This window comes from Capricornis sumatraensis, chromosome 5, assembly GCF_032405125.1.
Source record: "Capricornis sumatraensis isolate serow.1 chromosome 5, serow.2, whole genome shotgun sequence".
NCBI lineage: Eukaryota > Metazoa > Chordata > Mammalia > Artiodactyla > Bovidae > Capricornis > Capricornis sumatraensis.
The window spans coordinates 29777289-29786573 of NC_091073.1; positions in this window are offsets into that span (position 1 = coordinate 29777289).

The window sequence follows — 9285 nt, forward strand, 5'->3', positions numbered from 1 at the left end:
AAAAGAAATGCAAAAAAGCAAAATGGCTGTCTGGGGAGGCCTTACAAATAGCTGTGAAAAGAAGAGAAGCAAAAAGCAAAGGAGAAAAGGAAAGATATAAGCATCTGAATGCAGAGTTCCAAAGAATAGCAAGGAGAGATATGAAAGCCTTCCTTGGTGATCAATGCAAAGAAATAGAGGAAAACAACAGAATGAGAAAGACTAGAGATCTCCTGAAGAAAATTAGAGATACCAAGGGAACATTTCATGCGAAGATGGGCTCCATAAAGGACAGAAATGGTATGGACCTAACAGAAGCAGAAGATATTAAGAAGTGGCAAGAATACACAGAAGAACTGTACAAAAAAGATCTTCACGACCCCGATAATCACAATGGTGTGATCACTCACCTAGAGCCAGATGTCCTGGAATGGGAAGTCAAATGGGCCTTAGAAAGCATCACTATGAACAAAGCTAGTGGAGGTGATGGAATTCCAGTTGAGCTATTTCAAATCCTGAAAGATGATGCTATGAAAGTGCTACACTCAATATGCCAGCAAATTTGGAAAACTCAGCAGTGGCCACAGGACTGGAAAATATCAATTTTAATTCCAATCCCAAAGATAGGAAATGCCAAAGAATGCTCAAATATTGGTTACCATTGCAAAATATGTCACATGTCGTCTCCCATTTCTTCCCTGCCCAGACTCATCAGGTCCTTTGAGGGTGGCTGCCTCAACAAAGGAGATGGGTCTCTTCAGCCTACTTATACAACTGAGTGTGCCATTTCATCCTTCCCTCTCACCTGTTATCTTTCCTGATTCCATTTCAGCATTTTTGAAACTTTAGGCTTTGCCTCTCTGTTATTGGATTCAATATAATTCTGTTTACCTGGCTTTGGCTTTTAAATATTTGTTAGTCTAGGGGTAGCTTTTCATGTTCTGGCTAGAGCAGAGGAGAGGAGAAGCTAACAAATAATAGAGTCCTGGCACCTTCAAATGTGTCTAACCACAACTTTGATGGATGCTAAAAATAGCATTTATAGCAAGTGAGCCTTTGGTGGGAGGCCCTGCAAAACTACACCTCATTCTCTTCTGTGTCCTTCTGCTGTTGGTTCCCTTGATTTCCTGCTTTCACCTGATCCAGCACTAAAGTCTGAAAGAATGAGTCTCAACTTCAACTGCTTACTAGAGACACCTGGGTGACTTTAGCAAACACTGATGCCGAGGTCCTAGCCTCCATGATTTCATTGTCATCAGCCTGGGGTGCTGCCTGGGCCCTGGGATCTTTCAGGTTCTCTCATGTAATTTTATCATACAGCCAATGTTTATATATATATATATATGTATATATATGTATACTGCCCTAGAAAGAGACCCCACAGTTCTGGTTGCCTAAGTGATATGCCAATCTGACCAGTCCCAGTTTATTCAAATTGAGGAGGAAATGGGATTGAAAATATGATAACTGAAGTGTCATTTACTACTAAAGTACTAGTTCTGAAAAAGGATAGAGCCAATCTAAGTGTATCAATATGCATCAGAACACTGTAGCATTTTCTCAGCTCACTGAAATGAGGTCATCCAGACTGAATGCAAGGAAGGTGTTCATGGTACACTTGGGGCAATGTAGAGAAAGGAAGACTGAAACCAGAAATATGTGGTAGTTGTAGTAGACATTCAAAGCCAGATGCAATTCAAGAGGTTTACAGAGTGTATGAAGAGACGGTGCCAAGCACTGAAGAGAAAAGGAACCAGAGCTACAGCCTGGAACCAACCATTAGGAAAAGGAAATAGAAAAGGCAACATGAGACATTTGCTAGCTGATTCCAGTTAATTCCAGTGGAAGGAGTGTACACAATTGCCTAATTGTGCTGTGCAAGTATAACTTGGCAAGCTTCGCAGGTGGTGCTAGTGGTAAAGAATCCACCAGCCAAGGCAGGAGATGTGAATTTGACCCCTGAGTCAGGAAGATCCCCTGGAGGAGGGCATGGGAACCCACTCCACCACTCCAGTATTTTTTCCTGGAGAATCCCATGGACAGAGGGGCCTGGTGGGCTATAGTCCACAGTGTTGCAGAGTTGGATAAAACTGAAGCAACTTAGCATGCAAGCACACAAGTATAACTTGGCACTTGCTTGCTCACAGGTCCTAATACAAAATTCTTCACTCTGTTCTCCTTTGAACACATTGTATTCATCTATATAGACTGAGCTACACTGCAGTAAAAAAGTTTGTCTCCCCTATGAAACCTCCTAGGATCAATACCACAAAGTGTCTCATCACACACCACGTCCACTGGGAGGAGGTAATAGTCATTCAGGAACCCAGACTGATGAAGCAGCCACCATCTCAGAGGTTGACCTTCTCATGTCAGAGCAAAAGAAATGTCATGGAGGATCTTGCACTGTTATATAAATGCTCCCATTCAGAAATGACTCGGATTATTTCTATTTACAGCTCACTGGCTGTAGCTAGTGACCTGGCCCCGTGCAATGAGAAGGGACTAAGGAAGTGTAATCTAACCATGTGCCGAGAAGGTGAGAGGACCAGAAATATGAATCTTCAAATGGTACCACATCATCATGGAGAAACAGTCAACTTTTCCTTTTTCTTCATGGAAATAGCTATGGATAAAGATATGCAAACCCAGACAGCTTATTAAAATCAGAGACATCCCTTTGCTGATAAAGGTCCATCTAGTCAAAGCTATGGTTTTTCCAGTAGTCATGTATGCATGTGAGAATTGGATCATAAAGAAGGCTGAGTGCCAAAGAATTTATTCTTTCAAACTGTGGTGCTGGAGAAGACTCTTGAGAATCCTTTGGACTGCAAGGAGATCAAATCAGTCAATCCTAAAGGAAATCAACCTTCAATATTCACTGGAAGGACTGATGCTGAAGCTGAAGCTTCAATATTTGGCCACCTGATGTGAAGAGTTTACTCACTGGAAGAGACCCTGATGCCAGGAAAGATTGAGGGCAGTAGAAGAAGGGGGTGACAGAGGATGATATGATTGGATGGCATCATCAACTCAATGGACATGAGTTTGAGCAAACTCTGGGAGATAGTGAAGGGCAAGGAAACACGGTGTGCTACAGTCAGTGGGGTCACCAAGAGTCAGACACAACTGAGCTAATGAACAATAACAGCAACAGCATCATGTTATATAGCTGGGTTGTACCCACTACAATGTAATGAAGGAAAGAAATTTTCTCTTTTATTTTTTCTGATGTGTCCCTAGGGCCTAAAATAGTTCTTTAACAGAAAAGAATTTAAACAAATATTTTTGGATAAATAAAACTCTTGTGAGAAGAATAGGAAGAAAGAGAGCTAAGGGTAATGTTATCATTTATCAGAATGACTATGACTAACTTGCTATTAATCATCTCAAAATCACCAAGTAAGACACTTCCATAGTCAAATGATTCACTAACCTTATTGAAATGATGCTGTCCTCACTTTATTAAATTGCTTCAGAATTCTTACTTCAATTAAGATCAGGTACAAATCCCATCTATGTCCAGTATCACGTATTTATTTATTTAAGACATGTATTTATTTGTTTCTGGCTGTGCTGGGTCTTTGTTGCTGTGCACAGGCAACATAGTTGTGTTGAGCAGGGGCCCCTCGCTAGTATGCACGGGCTTCTCATTTTGGTGGCTTCTCTTATTGCAGAGCACGGGCTCTAGGGTGCAAGACTTTCAGTAGCTGCAGGTCGTGAGCTCATTGCTTGTGGTGCCCAGGCTTAGCTGCCCCGAGGCATGTGGAATCTTCCCAGACCAGGGATCAAACCTGTGTCTCCTGCATTGGCAGACAGATTCTTAACCACTGGACCACCAGGGAAGTCCCAATATCACATGTTTAACAACAAATAGCCCTCAGTTTAAAAAAAATTTTTTTAAGAGGAAGGGCAAAGGGATGGCTTTGTCTGCTGAGCTAACAATCTCAAGAAATAAGGTAACATTTCAAACTCTCACACCTGCATGGGAAGTCTTAATCATTTATATTGACCTGGATTTTCCCTATATTAATCTATAAATTTAGTGCAATCCAGTCAAAATTTCATCTGGACTTTTTTCTGCATAAAATTGTTTCCATTTTAATTTCATCAGGTTCCTAACTTCCATAAGTCACTCAATTTCACCCAAAATGTCTTTGACATTTGCTGAAAAGATGGATTGGTTTAGGAAAATGCTTAACATCAGTGAAACTCTCTGGTGAATCTGCTAGGAAGTAAGACCATATGATGATAACCATCATGTCATCTTGGGAGATGCCCTGATGTCCTGTCCTCTCCCATCCTGGGGCCACCCTCAGAGTGCAGCAGTGGAGAATCTGAGCATGGTGACCTTCTCCCTTTCCCAGACTCCCGGATTCTCCCCAGCATGCTCTGGACATTGTGACCACTTAGAGAGAGCTGCCCAGAGGAGCCAGGCTGAGACTTCCCTTGATCCTGGGCACATGGCCCAGGATGTGTGAGGACAGGTTCTGACCGTTTTACAGTTTAAGTCCAGCAGGGAAGCCCGGTGTTACCCATATGGTGACAAATAATATTACTCGGTGACTGGTGCAAAAGTAGACAAAGCCAACATGGCCGGAGGGGTTCAAGTCTCTGAGCCTTACCCAGGTGGCTCTTCATTCTGGATGGTGTCTTTACTCACAGTCAGAAAGAAAATGTGGCCTCTCAAATGCAATGACACAAGGTTCAAAGGCAGCAGACTGGCAGATTTAGCCTGGCCACTCACTAAGTCAGGCTAAGAACTGAGTCTCGTTCTGATGTTCACCCCCAGCATCAGCCGCCTTCCTAGTACATGATGGAGGTTCCTGGACTTCTCCTGAAGGAAGTTAAACAGGAAGCAGGTCAGGATGTTCTCAGTAGACCATTCATGATTAAGGGATGCTTAATCTGCAACAGGGCTTCCCAGATGGCACTAGTAGTAAAGAATCTGCTAATGCAGGAGACAAAAGAGATGCTGATTCAATCCCTGGGTCAGGAAGATCCCCTGGAGGAGGGCATGGCAGCCCTCTCCAGTATCCTTGCCTAGAGAATCCCATAGATAGAGGAGCCTGGTGGACTTCTGTGTCTCTTACTCGGCTTTGAGTTTTTCTGTCTAGTAAGAGACCCATAATTTACCTGTCATAGGCTGATAGGCAGGGGTGCCTTTTAACCCTAAAATGGTGACGGACCCCGGTGAGCACGCCTGGCCCAGGTATGCCTGACATCATCCGGGAGTTGATTTGGGCAGCCGACCTCCCTGCATGCAGTTGAGGTAGGGGAGACCTCAGTTTCTGGCCTGTGGAATCCACCCCATTCCTTGGGTAGCATGGACCTCCTGGGTGTTCCTCTCTCTCTGGTGGCCTGTTTGACCTCCCCTTTCTGTGCTGTGTTGAGTTACCTCCACCCCCTGAGATTCCTCATCTCAATCCAAATTCTGTTCTCTCATAATTGAAATTCACTTCCCAAGTCTGCTCTCCCAGACTGACACTGTGGACAATTTGCTGGGAATCTTTCCAGTCCTGCTTGGGGCATTTATAGGTTTATACAAACATTCTCTTTGTAATCTGTAGATGGTCCTGACTCAGTTTTTACAGCAAACATTGTGTGATAAACTAAACATCTTTCCTCATCGGTAAATGTGACGCTATTGCATCATTCTTTTACAGCTGTTTAATTTCCACAGGACAGATGATTCAAAAATCCTTTCCCCTCTCCGGTTGTTTCTTAGATTTCTCCTATTAGAGATAATATCACAGTCATGTACTTTGTCCCCAGATGATTATACACTAGGAGCTGTAAGGGCAAGGGAGCTAGGCTTCATGGGGGGTGGGTCCTGCCTGTCCCTCTTACAGCTGTGTGACTCTGCATCCATTACTTAAATGTCTGTGCCTCAGTGTTCACATCTGTAAACTGAGCCTGCGGCGGGAATCTTGCAGGTAATACAGTAACATAAAAGGCTTGTTGCTATCTAAGTTGCCTTCTGGTCACAGGAGTGATGAAATTGTGGTAGGGGACTGATCAGAAGTACCATGACATTAACCCATTGAAAGGGTTCTATTTTTAATTTATTTATGGTGAAACAGGGTCAGGTGCTTATTTTTATATTTCCAGTTGATAAATACAACTACATAGGTTTTACAGTTAAAATGTCATTTTAAATAGCTATTTTCTGTTTCTGTAACTTGAGATATTTCTGATAAGATGGAAGAATGGTTATATATGTTTTAACTTATGAAAACCACCTATATTAACTGTAGGGACTATAGCAACAGTGTGCATGCAGGGTCACAGCTTTCTGTTCTGACAACTCCCATCTTTTTTTCCTCTGAGTGGAAAAATCTCATAGCTTTTTTTTTTTTAACTTTGTGCACAGCTATTTGTCATATCAACTTGCTTCTTTAAATAGACTGCTATAAAAGTTGCATCTGAACAAGGTTTTAACTCTTGTTGGAACAGACTGTCACTGGGTAAGCAGTCAGTCTCAGTGGGGTGATGGAATGCAGGGGTGTCAGAACCCGAGCTGGGTGACAAACTCATTGGTGCATGGAGTGGGCCCATACTGAGGATTCAGAGCCTCTCTAATTTCTGGAGAAGCCTCGTGGAATGGCCAGTGGGTGCAGTGTCAGAGTTCAAGCCAGGTAAGGAGCGTGTCCCTGTGGAAAGAGGCAGCCTGGAGGTGGTGTAGGAGTTCCAGCAGGGGGAGGTGGGCATCCAGCAGACCCGTGTGGACCGTCAGTCTCCAAGCTGAGTGAAGGGAGAGTCCATCTGGCAGGGCAACCTGGGCTTCAAGGTGGACCTTAATTGTCCACGAATGATAGCAATACCACCACCTGGCCAGCGTTTAGGAGGGCATTGTGACACCATTCAGGCCCAGGACACCCACAAGGATGCATTCAGGAAAGGAGAGCCTCCTGGAAAGGTTTTCACTCTCAGAAGGTGATGATGAAAAGGAGCTCCTCTTATTCCTTTCAATAGTAGTAATCAAAATGTGAAACCTGGGGCTGCCACTGCTGTCCTGTGACAGAAGGAGGCAACCTGAAAGGAAAGTTGACTTAGAGGAATATAGCATTTAAAACGAGCAGAGTTCTGGACCCCTGGTCCTGACTGTATAGAGCACAGAACTGCTCTTCCTTTGGGCTTCTTGCTATGGAGGCAAGGCATTTCTTAACTGTTTGAACAAGTAGAGCCTAGTGTCCAGGTGCTATAATAAAAGACACCCTACCTGATAACTGCACCTTCCCTCCATAGTTAGCACCTATCCCTGCCAACGAGTCTGCTAGTGGCTCTGTGCGTGACAAATCAGAAGGACCAAGACACTGGGTGATTGGAAGCAAAACCCAAGATCATTTATAGATAAACAATATAAGATCCAGGGCTTAGAAACTGTCCTGGGAAAAAGGCACAGCCAGACTTTATGATTTTCCAGTGGGTCGCTCTCATGTGGAGCTCCAGACAACTGCCTCAGGGTCATTCCATCAGTTAAATGAAGCTTCTTAAATGTTCTTCATTAACACAGAGTGTGAGCTTGTTATGTTGCCATGGCTACCTACAGTTTAGGTGTGATCCATATCTAAGTAACAACATGAAGTTAAAAAAATAGCTTATTTGATTAATAATTGTATAGGAAAAAAATATGGCAGGAGGGAACAAAATAGCCATAGGGTGAGAAGTTAAGCTGTGGAAGCTATACTTTTTTTAGCAAAGAAACTGTCAAGTTTACCAATCCAATAATATTCTTAGTAAATTTTCCTGTCAAAGGACTTCTGACGGGGAATTCCTGAACTTTTAGAGAAAACAGAACCCCCAAATACCAAGGGATCATGTCAAAGAACAGAATAATTTTGATAGTAGAAGTCATTTTCACCGTGGGCCACACCAAGATAAACAGTTATGGGAGTGCACTTGTAATACTTTGAGTCATTAATTTGTAAACGACAAAGATCGGAAATAAGGGATTTTCTTCACCCCAAAGACATCCTACTTACTAAGGCCATAATACAAAATATAACAAAACTCAACAAAAGGAAATTGAAAAGGAATGTATGTAATCGTACCAAAGACAGGATGCATGACATTTCCCACCAACTAACACTACAATAGGTAGCTGAATCAACTAGCTATACAATCTGACTTAGAAAATATAGAAAAGATTATTTAAGATAATGTCGTATAAAGGGCTTAGTTGACTTCCTTTGTCGAATGGTATTCACACTTTAGTGACAGTATTTAAAAAGTTTGTTAGTAAAGGTAGGAATGCAATAGAATATTTTCAGACCACCTACATGTAGCATACATTAAATTATACAACACATTCCTTTTAGTAAATGCTCCTTTTATAACATTCATTCCTGTTACTAATAGAAACTGCAAACAGGATTATGATATTTAATTAATTCACAAAATGCAGCTGTACTTCAAGCTCTTGGCATCTGTCCAATATTTTTAATGTAAATTTTTAGAGAGAAAAAAGAGGAATTATTTCAATTTTTTCTTATTAGTTCTTAATATGGGGGAGGAATGGGGCAAGGGAGATCAATAGAGGAAAACTCTGGGCAAGTGTTGCAGTAAAAATCAGAGTCAGTGTGGGCAGGATGTAGATCCAAGAAACGCCATGTATGTATATGTGAAAACGCCATGGCGTTATAAGATACACCTTCAGGATAATACTACCACATCAACAAACTTGCCATACTCTTGATTTAAAGTAGAGAAATCTAATGCAAACCAGCTTAAACAGAAAGAAAACTGTATTGACCCACATAACCTAACTGCAATGGAAACAGGCATAAAGCTAGCTAGCTGCCATTAGACATGATCTTCTCTTGCTCCGTATGCTAGTTGTTTTTTTTTTTTTTAAGAGAATAAAGGCTTTTTATTTAATTATTTTTTGGACATGCTGCATGTGGAGCTTCTCTGAACCCATGCCCCTTGCCCTGGACCACCAGGGAAGTCTCTGTCTGTTAGTTTTATTTTCTTCTACTGTAGATCCACTTTCTATATAGGAAGAAGCATGGCTGATGGTGGTCTCTAGGCTCATACAATAACAGTTTAATGATAGTGAAAAGATCCTAGAGAAGGATTCTGATTGGCCTAACTAGTGTGATGGGTCAATAGTTGTGGCTAGAGTTGTGAGGTCTGGATAAGCTTAAATCCCCACCTTTAGACCAAAAACTATAAGCCAGGGAGGTAAGTCAGACAGACCCTATTCTAACTTAGTGGCTTTTAACCAAACCTCTCATTATAAGAGCAGGGTAGAAAAATGAATCCGAGAAGGCAATGGCACCCCACTCCAGTACTCTTGCCTGG